The sequence below is a fragment of the Apodemus sylvaticus genome, chromosome 14 (assembly GCF_947179515.1).
Source record: "Apodemus sylvaticus chromosome 14, mApoSyl1.1, whole genome shotgun sequence".
Lineage (NCBI taxonomy): Eukaryota > Metazoa > Chordata > Mammalia > Rodentia > Muridae > Apodemus > Apodemus sylvaticus.
The window spans coordinates 62,959,669-62,976,653 of record NC_067485.1 but is presented as its reverse complement, the minus strand read 5'-3'; positions in this window follow the sequence as shown (position 1 = coordinate 62,976,653).

Genomic DNA, 16,985 nt, shown 5'->3' with positions numbered 1-16,985 from the left:
CATCACAACAGAGCAAGGAGGGAAGACCAGAAAGGCCAGAGAACTGAAATATCTGCTGCAAGATCATCCTATACATGTGACAGGGAAGCTGCACCCATGAAATCACCAATGTGGCTGCCTATGCAAGACCTCAGCCATGACCATCAGCTCACAGGCCGAGATGGAGGGGAGAAATCTCACAGGGTCTACTGCTATATTATGAGCTATAGACAATGACTAAGAAAGGGACAATTAGTCTTTCCCAGGGATGACCCCCACACTTGGTTTTCCAGTGTCAGGCAGACATGGAGATCTTCTGGATCTGCAGGTAGCAGGAAGAGAGAGACACTGGGCCTGAGGTGGGCTTCTGAAACCTCAAAGCCCACCTTCAGTGACACACTTCCTCCAACAAGGCCACACACATCTCCTAATCCTTCTCAAATAGTGCCACTCCCTGATGATCAACCATTGGAATCTATGAACCTATGGGAGCCATTCTTATTCAAACCACTGCAGAAACCATTATAATATCAGCAACCCTAATTTGAACAAAACAGAAATACACTTGAAATTAGTGAAGGTTCATGAATATATCACAAATGGCTGCAACCCAGTTAAGGGAAAGCTAACACAGAATATGTTATGGAGTTAAAATTATTCAGGATAAATGTAGAAATAATAAATTAATCAGGGGCTGGAGAGATGGATCAGCGGTTAAGAGCACTGACTACTCTTCCAGAGGTCCTGAGTTCAATTCCCAGCAACCGCATGGTGTCTTACAACCATCTGTAATGGAATCTGATGCCCTCTCCTGGTGTGTCTGAAGACAGCTACACTGTACTCATATACATAAAATAAATACATCTTTAAAAATAATAAAAGTAAAAAAATAAATTAATCAGATAAAAAGAGACAGGTAAAGAAGAAAATAGAGAAGAAGTAAGAAGAACTATATTGCAGAAATAGAAGAAGAGTGGAGAAGAGAAAAAGAAAGAATAAAGATTTAAGGAAAAAAGAGTTTTTCTGGTAATAAGAAAGTTTGAATACAAATTTAGATAACTATAGAAAGAAGAATAAGAACCAGAGTTTTTTTTTTTTAATAACAGCAAAATACACCAAAAGTACAGTAGAGGTTTTTAAAAAGGAGGGAAAGGGGGTGTAAAAGGAAAAACAATGAAATAAAAATTAAAAGGCATAAATAAAACTAAATGTCTGTATAAAGCAGAATAAAAATAAAAATATATTTTGGAGATACTATGAGGCCAAAAAACTGATAAAAATGTAATAAAAGAGAGACAAAAGAAATTCTAAAGAGCTAAAAGATAGAGGAAGGGAGGAGTGGGGATGAGAGGAAAGAAGGAAAAAGGATGGAAGAAAGGAAGGAAGGAAATACATAAGGAAGAAAAGGATGGAGGGAAGGACGAAGGGACAGAAGGAAGGAACGAAAAAGAATAAAAAGGAGGAAGGAGGGAAGGAAGGAAGGGAGAAGGAAGGATTGGAGCAGGGTCTTGTAGCTGTGTCTTTCCTATGGCTTATGCTGGTTTGGAGCCTGTATTGGACGACCGCCTGGTTTGTACCAAGGGAGGCTCAACTCCAGTAGCCCCTCCTCTGAGTACCAGAGCCTCTGCTGGCTGTGCTTAGCCTCACACTCCTCCTGCCCTCCCCAGAGCTCAGAACTTGGTCCTCCTGAGGTGGCTGGTGTTTTACGGTAGTTCATCTACCAAATGCTTCCGGATGTCAGAAGCTCCCACCGCACTGCTAGTGATGCAGGCGGAGGACTTGTCACCGTGTCCTCTCAGGGCCTTTGGCCTATTAATGGCCCCACCGGAAGGGTGCAGCTGAGGTTGAGAAGTGACCTGCTTGAATGTCTCGTCTGCTTCCTCAGAGATCAGGCTGGGACTCAACACTCCGAGGTTATCCTTGGTTGATGAGGTCTGGTCCCAGCCACCAAGGCTCTGTTCTCTCTCCCTATGAACTTTCCTACCTTTAGGGAGTGTCTCCTTGCCTGCATTTTGAACTTCTGAGTGTTTGGCCTTCCTACTTTCCATAACTGTCTCCCAAAGCTGTCTCTTACCTTAGGGTCATGGCAGATTAAATTTAGGTTTCCTGGTCTTGTGACTGGTTCCCATTCTCTGGCTCAGTTTTGAGAAACAGGTTCTTTCTCAAGATTGCAGGACACCTCTGTCCTGTGAGTCACACAGAGTGACACACAACAGGCCTCCTCTTCACTGCTGACCTGTCCTCTGGGGACTCCATCCCCTCACTGAAACTGATGACTCCTCTGGAGGTTTGTAAGGCCTGTGAGCTGGTCTTCGAGGAAAGATTCCAGGTCTCTGGTCTCTATTTAACTTACCTTTTGGAAACTTCTTCAGTTCCCCCTCCACACAGTGGGGAATACAGTCACTGGAGCGTCCTTGTATTCAGCTTTCTTCCTTCTCAGATATCCCACCTTTGTGAATTTCTGATGATCCCCCCTCTGTCTCTTGCTTTGTCTCTCTCACTGTCTCTGTCTGTTTCTGTCCCTCTCTGTCTCTGTGTATGTCTCCATTTCTGTGTCTTTCTCTGTCTCTCTGTCTCGTTTCTGTCTCTCTCTCTCTTTCTGGAAAACAGTCCATGTTCTTTACCAGGTCACATGGAGACAACTTCTTGTCTTTCAACTTTTCACACAGAAGTCTGGAATTATTTTCTTAAGTTCTGTATTGGTCTGTTCACTGTTGATTTATAGAAAATTACCTCCAGCACTTCAGCTAGGTGCAGGAGCCTGCACTTGGAATCCTAGCTACTCAGGAGGCTAAGGCAGTAGATACCTTGAGCCCAGAAGCTCAGGACAAGCTTGGGGAACATAGCAGGATCCCATCTTTAAAGAAAAAGGAGGAGGAGGAGGAGGAGGAAGAGGAGGAGGAGGAGGGGGAGGGAGGAAGAGGAGAAGGAGGAGGAAAAGGAGGAGGAAAAGGAGGAGGAGGAAGAAGGAGGAAGAGGAGGAAGAAGGAGGAGGAAGAGGAGGAGGAGGAGAAGGAGGAGGAGGAGGAGGAGGAGGAGGAGGGGGAGAAGGAGGAAACCAAACCTGTTTTATTGAGTGTTAACCTCTTACTTTCAGCTTCGAGAATTTGCCTCCTGGCTCTCGCTCGGGCTTAGTTTTGCAATCTTTGAGCACTTCTGCTTCTGATGGCTGATGTCCTTTCTTTCTTTTCTTTTTTTTTCCACTGAAAATATTTTTTTCCAGGTGTTGCTTATAAGAGATTTTCTCTACACTTTCCCCTTTTAGTCCAATAAAGGGCTCTTTCTCTTACATAAATTATATACAACATTAACAATTATGAAATGCATCAGGTAAGAATTACATTCCCTATATTTAGCCCATTTTATTTGAAAAAAAAAAAGAGCTTTTTATTGGACTAAAAGGGGGAATTGTAGAGAGAATATCTTTTTTATTGAATATATTCTTCATTTACATTTCAAATGTTATACCTTTTCCCGGTTACCCCCTCCCAGAAAACCCCCAACCCATCCTCCCTCCCCCTGCCTCCAAGAAGATGCCCCTCCACCCAACCCACTCCCACCTACCTCCCCCCTTGATTTTTCCACCCTGGGATATCTATCAAGCCCTCATAGGGCCAAGGACCTCTCCTCCCACTGATGCCCAACAAGGCCTTCTTCTGCCACACCATGTGTACCTCTTGGTTGATGGCTTAGGCCCTGGGAGCCCTGGGGGGGGGTGTCTGGTTGGTCGACATCATCGTTCTTCCCATGGGACTGCAAACCCCTTCAGCTCCTCCAATCCTCCCTCCAATTCCTCCATTGGGGAACCTGTGCTCAGTCCAATGGTTGGCTGCTAACATCTTCCTCTGTATCTGTAAGGCTCTGGCAGGACCCCTCAGGAAACAGCCATAACAGGTTTCTTTTGGCAAGCACTTCTTGTCATCCATAATACTGTCAGGGTTTGGTGACTGTTTATAGGATGAATTCCTAGGTAGGACAGTTTCTGGGTGGCCTTTCCTTCAGTCTCTACCCCACACTTTATCTCCATAATTGCTCCTGTGAGTATTTTGTTCCCTTTCTCAGAAAAACCGAAGCATTCACACTTTGGTCTTCCTTCTTCTAGAGCTTCATGTGGTCTGTGAATTGTACATGTTTATTCTGAGCTTCTGGGCTAATATCCACTTATCAGTGAGTGCATACCATGCATGTTCTTTTGTGATTAGGTTACCTCACTCAGGAGGACACTTTCTAGTTCCATCCATTTGCCTAAGAATTTCATGAATTCATTGTTTTTAATAGCTGAGTAGTACTCCATTGTGTATATATACCATATTTTCTGTATCCATTCCTCTGTTGAAGGACATTTTGGTTCTTTCCAGCTTCTGGCTATTATAAATAGGGCTGCTATGAACATAGTGGAGCATGTATCCTTATTACATGTTGGAGCATTTTCTGGGTATATGCCCAAGAGTGGTATAGCTGGGTCCTCAGGTAGTACTATGTCTAATTTTCTGAGAAACTACCAAACTGATTTCCAGAGCAGTTTTACCAGCTTGCAATCCCACCAGCAATGGAAGAGTGTTCCTCTTTCTCCACATCCTCGCCAGCATCTGCTGTCCCCTGAGTTTTTCATCTTAGCCATTCTGACTTGTGTGAGGTAGACTCTCAGGGTTGTTTTGATTTGCATTTCCCTGATAACAGAGGATGCTGAACATTTCTTTAGGTGCTTCAGAGGCATTCGAGTTTCCTCAGTTGAGAATTCTTTGTTTAGCTCTGTAGCCCATTTTTTAATAGGTTTATTTGACTCATTGGAGTCTAACTCCTTGAGTCTAACTCTCTAGAGTCTAACTTCTAACCTTGCTTCTGATGTCCTTTCTCATTACAAATACTTCTACTTCTCTTCTTTGCTTTGTCATTAGCAAAGAATGCATTAGATATGCTTTGTCATTCCATTTTGCGTAACGCTCTGTCTAGAGCCTGAAGCACGCTGTTGAATAATAGAGATCGTAAGGAATTCTCTTCTTGTTACTAATCTTGGGAACATGTTTCTACCTTTTACCATTGAGGACAATCTTAGCTGTAAGTTCTTCACATACATATTTCCCCTTCTTTGCAGTGCTGGTAATTAAATCCAGAGCCTTGTGCCTGCCAGGCAAGTGCTCTACCATGGAGGACTCCCGTTAAATGTGCCCATTAGTACAAGGAGCAGGTCTTCTTCTGTTCCTACTTTGCTGGCTTTGACTGTCTTCCTTCCAAACTCTTTCTGTTTTACAAAAGGGTTTTTTCAAAGGTCTTTTTCTTTTAATTAAACCAATTGAAACAACTGAGTATGTGTGTGTGTGTCTCTGTCTCTCTCTCCCTGTGTCTCTCCCTGTTTGTCTCTCTGTCTCTCTGTGTGTCTGTCTCTCTGTGTGTATGTGTCTGTCTGTCTGTCTGTCTGTCTGTCTCTCTCTTTCTCTCACTCACTTTCTCTCTGTCTTTCTGTCCCTGTGTTTCTTTCCCTTCATCCCGTTGTGTAGTGCACTGACTATCTTGGGTTTGAACCACCTTTGCACCCCTACTTAAACCCACATGCCAGGTATGGTTGCACATTCTTGAAATTCCAGCACTCATGAGCCTGAGACAGGAGAATTGAGAGTCTGAGGCTTTCCTTAGCTAAGTAGTTAGACCCTAACCAAAAACAACAGCAACAAAAAGCCAATCCACTCAACTGGAATGTATACTTCCCTTATTACACTGTTAGGTTTGAACCCCAATTTGTTGAGGGTTTTTGTTCAACTATCCATAGGGAGAACTGGTTTGTAGATTTCTTCACCTGTATCCTTGCCTGGCTTCAGCAGGGGCATGGTGCTGGCCACACAGGATGACTTAGTGTTTCCTTCTCTTCTGTTTTCTGCAAAAGTCTAAAGAGGGTTGATGTTAATTCTTTAAATATTTGGTAAAAGTAATATGGTTTTAGTTAAAGTTTTCCATTGTTTAATAGCATTAATCATTTTCTTAAAGGCTTATTGGGCATTTGTATATCATCCTTGTCAACGTCTGTTTGAGTCTTTTGACCATTTTCCAGTTGGTATTGTTTCTTTTCCTTGATTTATAGTAGTTTTTTATGTATTCTGGATGCTTCCTTTGTCAGAGTATTGTTAGCCTTTTCTTATTTTGTAATTTCTCTCCCCTAACTCACCCATCTCACTCCAGGGGCTTGCTTATAACTCCAGGCTGGCGTTGAATTCCTGATTCTCCTGTATCAGCCAACTACGCACTAAGGATACAGGTACTCTCCACATAGCTCCTTTTCATTCTCCTAAAGGCTTCTTTTGATGAACAGACTTTTTGATTTTAATATCGCCCTGGTAAATCTTCTTTTTATGGTCTTGGTATGGTTACCTGTCTGCATGGTTGGCAAACCACCTTGGCAATGTCAAAAAGATTTCCTCCGTTGGCAAGCACTGTTGTTTTGTGTGCAGCTATCAGGAATTTATTTTTTGTGTAGAGTGGAGGTGGAGGTACTTTTTTTTCCTCATGTTGATATCTAACTGATCCAGTATCAATATTTTTCACATTGCCCTGCAGTGTCACCCAAATCATCAATCAGATGAACACACACACACACACACACACACACACACACACACACACACACACACAGAGAGAGAGAGAGAGAGAGAGAGAGAGAGAGAGAGAGAGAGAGGTGGCATTTCTAGTCTGTTCTGAACAGCAGGTTGCCTACCTACACACAAGAATTGCATTATTCTCATCACCACAAAAGGCCAAGCTCCCAACTGCAAATGTCCTCCAACTACAATCTTCAAAATTACTTTAAATTCATTTAGTTTACTTTTATTTATGTGTATGATTGCTTTACCTGCACGTGTACCGTGCATGCCTGGTGCCTTATGGAGGTCAGAAAAGGGCAGCAGAGCCTCTGGAACTGGAGTTGTGGATGGTTATGAGCTACCACGTGGGTGCTGGGAATCGAATCCGGGTTTTCCGTAAGAGCAGGCAGTCTGAACTGTCCCCCAGGCCCATCTTTGCCAAGGTTTTATAAGGTATCTGTCATCTTTTGAAGGTCTGCATTAGTTTTAGAGTCAGCTCTGTTTCTACAGAGAAGAAAAAGAAACTTGCTGGAATTTTATCTTATTCCAACAGGCTCTAGAAGCTAAAGAAGAAAAAAACAAAAACAAAATATAAAAACAAAAGCCGGTACCTCTAAAATTTGGAGGCATGATCAGGAAAAACTATTAATTCAGCAAACATTTCATCCTTATGCTTTATAGGATGCAGTAACTTGGAAGGGGACACAGTGACAAACAAGACTGTGCTTGTCACTGAAGGAGCCGGGTGTGCTGCTTGCCTGGGAGGCTGAAGCAGAAGGTTTGGGTATCAAGGCCAGCCTGAGACACACAGCAAGGCCCTGGGAGAGAAAGAGGAGGAGCCACTGCTCTCTGGATGTGACACTGAGGAGCTCTAGAGTTGATATAGTCTGTGGGTTCCTATGACAGCTTTACAATGGGTGAGATTAGACATTTTATGGTCCTTTGTCAAATGACAGCAGATACTTTTAAAACTCAGTAGATTTTGCTTAGGGAATAGAAGCTAAGAGTCTACTGGATTCTGAGCCTGTTGAGCATTTTAACGATTGCTATATTTAATTGATGAGATAATTTTACCCAACAAGGATATAAATATTATGCCCATTATTCTTATGAATTAGGAAATTGAGGCTTAACAAAGTTAAGTAATCTGCCCCGGGATCCACAGGTCAGTACTGTTAAACACTAGAAGTCAAAAGTATACATGATAAAAAAAAAAAAGATTCAAACCTGTAATTCTACATAGTTGAGTTAAGAAAGTTACCTCACTGTTCTCTGACATGAATATTATTGGCTACTAGAGGTTGCTACTAAATAAATGTTAAGGAAAAATTCTCTTTGAAAAACATATTTATTATTTATGGGATGTGTGTATATGTGCAAATGAGTCCAGGTGCCCAAGGAAGCCCAAAGAGGGCATTGGATATTCTGAACCTGGAGTTACAGATGGCGGTGAGACTGCAGATGAGGGCCAGGAACTAAACTAGGTTCCTCAGGAAGGGCAGTGCGTGCTCTTAATCACTGAGGAATCCCCAAGAAAAACTTGAGCATACATGAGGTAATCTCTTACTACTTACTACCATGGCTGGTTTAAGAATTCCAAAAGCTTTATGTAGATAGGACCTTTAAGCGTGCAATGTTATCGGAATGGCAGATTGAGTTCTTTCTTTGCTTGTGAATCTCAACCATGTGAAGAGCTATGAAGGCAAACACGGTGAACCTTAAAGCAGAGGACAGTTATTCTTACATCTACGTTCACCTGGCGACCCGTGACAGGACTGAGGACTAATGCTTTCCTCCCCAAGACAGTACCCTCACATTACTTCCTAATCTTCCTTTTCCCCAAGTCTCATTTCCACACAAGTTTATATAAATCAGCCCTGTGATGAACTTTATGTCAGCCCACAGACCGCCAAATGCTGGGCTGAGGAGGGATGGATTTGGAAGCATACCCACCAATCACAGCCTCAGGGAGTCACCTGAGCGTCTCTGCCTCTTTATAGATCTGCCATTTCAAGAACATCACAAAAATGGAATTGTGCGGTCTGTGTCTGGTTTTACCTCACATAACAACCTGGGGATTTGCCACTGTCGGCACTTGGGCAGTCTGTTCCTGTTCTACTACTTTTCTCACTGCTGTGATGAAACAAAAGCAACTTCAGAAAGAAAGGGTTTGTTTTTGTTCACAGCTTGGGATAGTCCTTTAGGATGAGGAAATCACAGTGACAGGAAAGAGAGGCAGGATTTCCCAAAGGAGTGGGCCATAGAAAGAAATGTTCAGACCAGGGGGAGACAGAAACACACCAGGGAATCTCACATCCCCGTTAGGCATTTGGGAATGGTGACAGAATCATCTGGACTCCAGAGGACTCAGGGGAGTCCAGCCCTCCAGCCATGCTGTCTGCAGCACACAGCCTCTGTCGTGGACCAACTCCAATCCAGCTTTTCTTGGTGGCTGGTACTGGCATCTATAACATATACGAGTCTGTCTCCACTGCAACTTAGACTTCACCTTCACAGCTTCACATGACCCTGTCACACATTGCTGGCACATTGTTCTGACTCTCTGGAACTGAAGTGCAGGATTCCATGACTCCTTCAGTCTTGCTTCTTTCATGTCTGCAAAACCAATACCACGTGGACAATGTTACCAGCTGAGGTAGCACCTGTGCAGACAATGCTACCAGCTGAGGTGACACCTGTCATCAGTTGAGATGACACCTGTGCTTACAATGCTACCAGCTGAGGTGACACCTGTCTACCAGCTGAAATGACACTTGTCTACCAGCTGAGGTACCACCTGTGAGGAGAATGCTACCAGCTGAGGTGACACCTGTGCAGACAATGCTACCAGCCTAGATGACACCTGTCTACCGGCTGAGGTACCACCTATGAGGAGAATGCTACCAGCTGACACCTGTGTGGACAATGTCACTAGCTGAGGTGATACCTGTGTACCAGCTGAGATGACACCTGTGTACTAGCTGAGGTGACAGCTGTGTACCAGCTGAGATGACACCTGTGTACCAGCTGAGATGACACCTGTGTACCAGCTGAGGTAATACCTGTGCCCTTAGATCACAAGCACAAGAAACTTGTTCTTAGGCTTACCTTTCGGGGGCATTTTCTTCAGTCTCCCCAATCTGTGCTCTTTTCTTTCAAATGAGCTCTCGTTGTTGTGAACCGGAACTTTTGGCAGGTAGGGTCATGTCTTCTAGGTACTTGCCCACTGTCCCCGGGCAGAGCAGAAGGTTTCTCTCTAATGACTAGAGTGTGATACGCTGCTTTCCTTTTTCTTTCTTTGCCCCCTTTTCTCTTTTAAAGCTTTTTATTGTCTCTCTGTGGGTTTTACACCACGAATCCTAATCCCACTCATCTTCCTGTCCCTTTGTTTCTTTGCTCTACCCTGGTGACTGCTCCCCCAAAGAAAATAAAAACAAAAACAATTAAAAATAAACAAAACAAAATATAAAAAATCATGTCTTTATGGGAGCTGTAGAGTGTCACGGTGTGTTTCGCAGTACACCCTTTTGTCCACTCATCATTACTTGCAAATGTTCATTGCAATGAGTCATTGGTCTGGTTTGAGGCCTCTGGCTTCTGCTACACCATCAACACTGGATCCTTGAAGTGAAAACTTAAGGGTTCTTTGGAAAGTCGGTTGGTGTTTTGCTGGGGCAAACACGTGAAGGAACATTTTGCTGAAGCAGACACAGGAGAGAGGATGTTCTGCTAAAGCAAGCACATGAAAGGGACATGTGATGAAGGATTCTTTGCTAACAACACACATGGATTGGTCCACCTTCCATTTGGTAGTTTTGTGCTGCAAATGTTGGGGCTCTACAGAGACAATTGCACCAAAAGACTTCTGGCAGCGTACTGGCTGCTTCTTACAGCTCCCGCAGACTTGGGCTGATTGACAGAGTTATGTCAGCTTAGACAGATGCGTGTGCTGAGGCAAGACACACGGAGGACACGTGATGTTTGGAGGGTGTAAATAGGACTCATGGACAGTGGTGGGGACTGAGCTTGGTTTGCTGGTACAGTCAGCTGGGCAACACTTGTTCTCTTGTCTTCGCTGATTTTCACTTCACAGAGAGAGGCACAGCCAGAACTACTCCTGGAATCCCTCTGAGTCCCTCCTGCTGACTTGTGCCAAAGCCTGGCTGTCTCTGCTAGGTAGTACCAGCGCTGCTGATTCTAACAAGTGCTATTCTGACTCTACTGAACTGGACTGCTGCTGTATCCAGGAAGTGTTTGCGAGTGGATCGAGCTGCAGCTGCTGACCTGTGAACTGAACTGCTGATTTCCAGACAACACAGACAAGAGTTGTTCCAAAGAACCATTTCTAAACAGGTCCACTTTCCCTGTATCTTTTCTTTTCCACTACCTCTGGTAGGTGGTGGGCTAGAAGGGAGGTTAAAGCAGTTAAGAACCATCATTAAAAATAGACATTAAAAACATTAATGTTACCTAGGGATGCTTTTTTTTTTTTGAGGTTGGCTGGTCTAGAACCCAGTATGTAAACAGACTAGCCTTGAACTCGTGGCGATTTTCCTACTTCAGCCTCCTAAGTGCTGGTATTATAAATATCTTCTAATAATATTCATCAGAGGAAACCTAATTTTCTTATTTTATGAAATAAGATGAAAAATATTTAGAACCTAAAACAAATGTAGTTAACATTCATATTTATGACCCTACACTTGAAAATAATTTAAGCAACGTGAACAACATAATTATGTTCACTTTCACTGTTCCTATTCAACTTTCACACTGAAGATCTTTGATGTATATTAGGGCATGAGCAGGACAGAAAAGACTTAGAGTTGGAAAGAGAAAAGTAAACTACCTCTGTTTACAGAAGACAGAATTATTTACACAGAAAAACCCGAGAGTCTATAAAAACTACCAGAAGTAGGGAAGGTGTTCCGGCAAGGTTATCAGGTAATACAAAGACAGCATGGTTCACTGACACATGACTTAGGAGACTAAGGCATGCTGTGAGTTCAAGACTGGCTTTGACAATATATTGAGCTCCAATCTAGCCTAGGCTATAAGATTGTTTTAAAATAAACCAATATGTAAGATAAAAATATCAGTAGGCTTTTGCTATTGTTTATAAATCAAGATGTTACTCTCTAATTAATGTGGGAAACACAAGCAAAAGGAAGTTATCAAAACTACTTGAAGAAAAAAACAGGGTTAGAAAATTCCCACTACCTGATTTTAAGACCTTAAAATAAATCTGTAATAGCCAGTATTGTGTAATATGAGTAAATAGGTAGGTATCTAGATCAACAAAATAGGAGATCCAGAAATAGGCCCAATATATCAACTGATTTTTTTGACAAACATGTAATAATAATTTAGTGCAAACCAGTCTTGCTTTTTTTTTTTTTTTTTTTTTTTTTTGGTATTTTTTGAGACAGGGTTTCTCTGTGTAGCCCTGGCTGTCCTGGAACTCACTTTGTAGAGCAGGCCTCGAACTCAGAAATCAGCCTGCCTCTGCCTCCCAAGTGCTGGGATTAAAGGCATACGCCACCACTGCCCAACAGTACAAACCAGTCTTAAAGGTGACAAAATGGGGACCAGAAAAAAATGGGTCACTGGTTGTCTTAGTCAGTGTTCTATTTCTGTGAAGAGACACCATGACTATGGAAACTTATAAGAGAGAGCATTTGATTGGGGCTTGCTTACAGTTTCAGAGGTTTAGTCTATTATCATGGTAGGGAGCACAGCAGCATGCAGGCAGGCATGGTGCTGGAAAAGAATCTGAGAGTTCTACATCCAGATCTGCGGGTAGAGAGAAAGCCATTGGGCCTGGCTTTGCGCTCAAAGCCCACCCCAAGAACACACCTCCTAATAGTGCCCGTCCCTGGTGACCAAGCATTGTAATCTATGAGCATATAGGGGCCATTATTACTCAAACCATTAGAGTGGTTATAACAGCACTGGCTTCTTTTGCAGAGGATGCAGGATTAGTTTCCTGAACCCAGAGAGCATCTCACAAACATTAGTTTCTAGAGATCTGGAATTTTCTACTGGCCTCAAAGGTCACCAGACATGTACATATACATGCACGCAAAATGCTTACACACATTAAAAATATAAATAAATCTTTTAAAAAGACAAATAATGAAATATCCATATGGAAACAAGCAATAACAAAACCCCCCAACAACTTAATTCATCTTCTGCCATATATAAAAGTTTACTTAAAATTAATCACCAAGCTTTTGGGTTGGGGATAGTGGAAGGGAAAATGCTAAAGTTTCCCAGGATTATGGCAGATCCGTCAGGATTCACCACCGGAGAATCAAAGCCCACTCCCAAGGACACACGTCCTAATAGTGTCAGTCCCTGGTGACCAAGCATTGTAATCTATGAGCATATAGGGGCTTACAAGATTGGGTTTTAGTTGTTGCACCCGGAGACTGAGATACCATTGTTTCTGAGCTAAGTTTGTGTGGTGTTTTTCTTCCCGTGATGATTCAACTGGGTTCCAGAGAGACAGGAAGAAGCAGATCAGGGAGCTGCCCTCTAGCAATGGCTTTGAAGGGTGGAAGAAAGGCGGTCAGGCCGTGGGAGGACTTCCCTCTACACCAAGACCTGGAGACATCTTCAAGAAAAAAACAAGAAAAAGAAAAGAGAAAAACAACTGTGGCAAGGGTCCTGAGCCTCTATGTCCCTTTATGTCCCTCTATGATGCCTGACATTTACTGCCTGACCCTGACAGACATTCCTAAGCAAATTACTTCCACCAGTTTTGAGTCAGGAACTGAGGAAAAATTCATCACCAGAGATGACTAACTCGGTAGGTTAATAAACTGGTTTTAACTTTTATACGCACACACACATATATATATTCTAACAAGTTGTTCTCATCAGGGACAGTGACAACTGATATCAGTTTGCACAAAGCAACTTGTGAGTCATGTGGATGTTTCCTTCTCTGAAAAAAAGAAAAAAGAAAAAAGTGTGCAGATCCACCGCAAGTCATGGTCGCACACCAGCAGCCTTTATTTAGCTACTGAGGAACATCTTCAAACCGTAGAATCTCAGACCACATTCTGGGCAGAAATCTTCGAACAAGATCTCCAGGAGAACATTGGCTAAGAGCAGCAGTAGTAAAAGAAACTGTCTTGACTGTCTGGGTTAGAGTTGCTGTGAAGAAATATCTCGACCAAATGCAAACTGGGGAGGAAAGGGTCTCTGTGGCTCAGGTTTCCACTTCACTGCTTGTTACTGAGGGAAGTCGGGACAGGAACTCAAACAGGCAGCAACCAAGAGGCAGGAGCTGGTGCAGAAGCCATGGAAGGAAGAGTGCTGCTTGCCCTGCTCCTCAGGGCTGGCTCAGCCTGCTCTATTACAGAATCAGGACCACCAGCCTGGGGATGAACCACCACGGTGGGCTGGGCCCTCGCACATCAATCACTAAATAAGAAAATGCCCTCTAGTGTCTTGCCTACAGCCTAATCTTACCAAGACATTTTCTCAGTTGGGGCTCTCTCCTATACCAGTGACTCTAGCTTGTGTCAAGTAGGCATAAAACCAGCCTGCACAGTGACTCTGAAACTAAAGGTCCCAAACTCCTTCTTTATTCCCTATCACTGTAGCAACAGAAAGAATGGGACGAGTGGAGGGAAGGCACAAGAAGACTGAAGCTGTGGCTCAGCTGGTTGAGTAAATTACCTGGTTTGCTTGAGGTCCTGGATTTGATTCCCGACATCCCTCTGGCTGTGGTAGCACAGGCCTGCAATGCTCAGTCATCCTCTGCCCGGATGGTGAGTTCAAGGCCAGCCTAAGATACAAAGTTCAAGGCCAGCCTTGGATACTGTTAGAGCAAAAATTAACCATAGGCCAGTCAGGGAAAACATTTACTCAGAGCCATTAGCCAACCAAACAAGAAAGCACTCCATCACCTTCAATGTCATAAAAATAAATTTCCATTAAAATTTCTACTATCCGGGGCTAAAAGGATGAACTGCTTTTCCAGAGGACCCAGGTTAAATTCCTAGCACCCCCCATGATGGTTCAGAACCATTTGCTGCTGCAATCTCAGGTGATCTGATGCTTCTTCTGGCCTCTGAGGGCTCAGTCATGCATACGGAGCACATATATGCATTCGAGCAAAGCATTAATACACATAAGATAACAGAGTAAATAAATCTAAAGGCAAATATTGAGAATAAAGAAACTGCTTTAAACAGCAACAAAAAGATGAATCACCAAATGTAAACGTAAAAGCAAAAACTAGATAACTTCAAGAATCAAACAAAGGAGAAAGCCCTAATGACCTGGTTAGAGGATAATTTTCAGAAATCATGAATATTGGACTTACACAATTAAAATGTATTTCATTTGGAAGATAGAAGGGAAACATGAACATGCAACCCAGGAGGGACCCACAATAATATTTGAAGTGCCTCTAATGAAATGCGTGCATGCAAACTCCATAAAGAACACCCACAATTCAACAATATGCATGACCTGATGTAAAGACCAAAGATTTGAATATCCTTTTACTAACAAAGCCTGTGCATTACAAGTAACATACAGAAAAGAGACTCATTATCAGGCCTAGTATTAGAACGTGCTACTATATAATTATGAAAATGGGCAGGATAGCAGGAGTCTGTCTAGAAAGAAGATAAGAAGGGGAGGGGGCAGAAGACTTAGAGCCACACACGGAAGAGAGTGTGAGGAGCCGGACTCCCACTCACTACCACACAAAGATAATGGCAATGGCATGACCTGGTCACTTTGGAAACAGCCCGGCAGTTCTTTATAAAGTCAGCGTGGGCGCCATATGCACCACTTGAATTGATTCCAACTGAAGAAAAACACCCCTCCTGGTGAAAGGGAGCGGGGAAGTGCGTTAGATGTGGGAAACTCAACCCCAAGTGTGGTGTGTGCTGACCTCACTGCTCTCCTGTGCTCAGTGAGCGCGTCTCCACTGTGGGGTCATAGAGCTTAGGCCTCTCCATCCTCAGCTCCGTGTCCTCCAGCCCAGTGATGAGAGTTCTCATCGTTGTCAACCATAGTTTCTTTTCTCAATGCCTTATGGAACATGTGAGTCTTTGTAGAAGATATTTCAAATAGATTAAAAGTGATCACAATTTACAGATCATTCGGTAGAAAGGGTGAGAATCGCTCTTTGAAATTAGATAAGAGACCATCCTAAGGAGAATATGAATGTATCTTGTTTCCCCCCCCCTGAAACTTAAGAATGATAAAGCACATTTACTTATGTATTGTGTGTGTGTGTGTGTGTGTGTGTGTGTGTGTGTGTGTGTGTGTGCGTGCACGCATGTGTGAAAGTCAGCTGACTTGTTCCTTCTACCATATAAGTTTCAGGAGCTGAGTTCAAGCTGCCAGGCTTAACAATAAGAACCTTTGCCTCCCTGCCCTTCCCCAGACTTTCTAAGGGAGCACTCACCAAAAGAATTATTTCAAGAAAACCTGGAGGGGCTGGAGAGATCGTTCCGTGGTTAAGAGCACATTCTGCTCTTGCAGAGGACCCATGTTCAATCTCCAGTTTCCATTATGGGAGAGCTAATAACTACCTGTAATTTCAGTTATACATACACACACACATACACACACTTTTAATATAATACTAAAAAAATGTTTTAAAACTCTGGAGTAAACGCTGGTAGCCCTTCTTTAGAGTCAGGGCTTAGAGGAAGCTGACCTGAGGGCACTGTGGAGTCTGGCTCCTGGGAATTGTCCGGGAGGATGGTATCAAAAGATGGGAAAGTAAGAAAATTATTATCATCAAACCTTGGAGGAACCAGGCACTGGTGGTGCACGCCTTTAATCCCAGCACTCAGGAGGCAGATGTAGGCAAATTTCCAAGTAGGAGTCTAGCCTGTTATACAGAGCAAGTTTCAGGACAGCCAGCATTATGCAGAGAAACCTTGTCTCAAAAAATCAAACCAAGCAACCAAACAAACAAAAGTCCTTAGAGGACAGTAATTGGTGCTATTCTAAGACCTCTATCTAGATGATTCACTTTTTTTGAGTTCATGAAAGCAACATCAGGCAGCCAGCAAGGTTTTAGTTTCTAACTGGGGGCTTGGGGGCCACAAATGGCCAATCACACGCACAACAGCTATGAACTTAACTGAGAAGCGACCCACAACAGTAAAATCAGAATATTTGATTATGGAGTTCTGCCATTTGGTTGAAACTACTACAGATGCATTATTTTAGAATGTTCTTCAAGACCCTGTGAAAAGAACGTCTTTGTCATCTCTGTGGTACCCATGAGGAAAATGAGATGTAGAGAAAATATCTGTAGCCCAAGGTCATAAAGAGGAGCCAGACGGGTTCCCTCGTTCGTTCCTCATTCGCTCCTACCTTCAGTCATTCGGCAGGTTCCTGCCTGCATCTGCGATATGCCAGGCACTCCCCTAATGAAAGGGTCCATGT